This window comes from Otolemur garnettii, unplaced genomic scaffold, assembly GCF_000181295.1.
Source record: "Otolemur garnettii isolate 467f Iridium unplaced genomic scaffold, OtoGar3 scaffold00387, whole genome shotgun sequence".
Lineage (NCBI taxonomy): Eukaryota > Metazoa > Chordata > Mammalia > Primates > Galagidae > Otolemur > Otolemur garnettii.
Genome location: NW_003852782.1, coordinates 51827 through 53589, shown reverse-complemented (window position 1 = coordinate 53589; position 1763 = coordinate 51827).

Genomic DNA, 1763 nt, shown 5'->3' with positions numbered 1-1763 from the left:
ATCAATATTATTTGTAGTACTCCGAAGTGACTTCAAAGCATAGCTAAGGTTGAGTGCTACTGGTGTAGATAATTTATACTCAACCTTCAATTGTAACTTTCTTCTACCTAGATGTTCTTTCAGCACCAACAAAAAAGAGATTTCATTTTCTTGAACACTGTAGCAGTTCAATATTGTGTAGAGCTACTGGTAACAGTAGTAACAAATTCATGTATTAGTATTGCATTCATGCATTTCTAGTAACAAATTCATGTATTAGCTTATAAATGAAGGCTTTTCATTCTCAGATGCTTATGCTAAATATGAACCTCCATCTTATATAAATAGCAAACGGGACACTAGGGAATTTAAATCTTTTCAATAAGAATGGTTTCTTAAATATTTAGGCAATTATGGGTATTTGATTTTAGGTCCAATACACACTAATAGGTCCAAAATGCAATAACTGTGTGGCCATGTGTTCTTGTTTTGCATTCAGCACCTTCCAAACTTTGTTGCAGATGAATGTTTACTAACAAGATAAAAGAGAACTTATAAATGAAGCTCTCAGCAAAATCTCTTAGGATTGGCCATATCACAACATGAAAAAGAAACAAGTACTTAAAAAACTTTATCCCTTTAGAATTAGTCCATCTTCATCCTGAATCTCTTCTCCTTTTTAATCAAATCTTAAACTTTGCCAAATCAAGTTGTTCTGCACCAAGAAAAATTCATTTCTATACCACCTACATTCTCTAATACATTTAACATATCCATTTCACTCTGTACAAGGTTTCTTCTTGACATGGATATCAAAAAGAATCTTTAAAAGATTTCACCTTTTCAAGCAACATATCAAATACACAATCAATACTTTTATTTTTGTTAAAAAGCCTACAACAGCTGACTCAGTCTGTCCAAGACCTAAGGGCGATAAATGAAGTAGTATTGAAGACTCATCTGATGGTACCTAACACTTATGCTCTTTTGATTAATGTACCTTTAATGCACAGTTACTTTGTGTTATACTCTCTGTGTCTCTCTGCTTATATCCCTAGGGGCACACATTCCATTCTGAGTGCATTTTCTACTTAGTGATAGGAAACTTGATCAAAGAGGATGTTGGGAGAGAAAGAAGTAATTGTTGGCTGAGCTGGAGCTGTGGCACCTTCATAAGTTTCAACTGGAAATGTTTGCTATTACGCAAAGATAATCATCTCACTTTTTGCAGGAGCGATTTCTTTGTGTTGATTTTTTCTCTTCACTTTCTGAAGTTTGTGCTGTGAAATAATATACGCTAAAAATAAAGAAAGTGAATCTATTGTGTGAATATCAAATGGTAACAACATTTCTTTTCCTTTCTTTTCTAATTGTAAAGAAATACAGATGAGGTGCGAGAGCTGAGTTTGTGAACTTGCCACCATGTGCTGACATTGTTAGCACTGTACAAACACCTCAGCAAAGTTACGTAGTATTGGTATATCAGTGTCTCAGAGTTTTGTTTTAGTCTGTATGTGGTGGAGTCTGTTGGGGTATATCTACTATTATTTTTGCAAGTTTCTGTGTGTCATGACAACATCAGAGCATGAATTAGAGTAATGAACAAACATTTGCGATTTTGTTGTTAAACTTGGCAAGAGTAGAAGTGATATCAGGGATGTGCTCGCTCAAGTTTATGGGGATAAAGGTAATAAAGAAGTTGGCCATGTACAAATGGATTAGATATTTCTCTGAGAGGAGACAAAGCATCACTGATGAAGATTGGTCAGGGCAGGCTCGGCGCC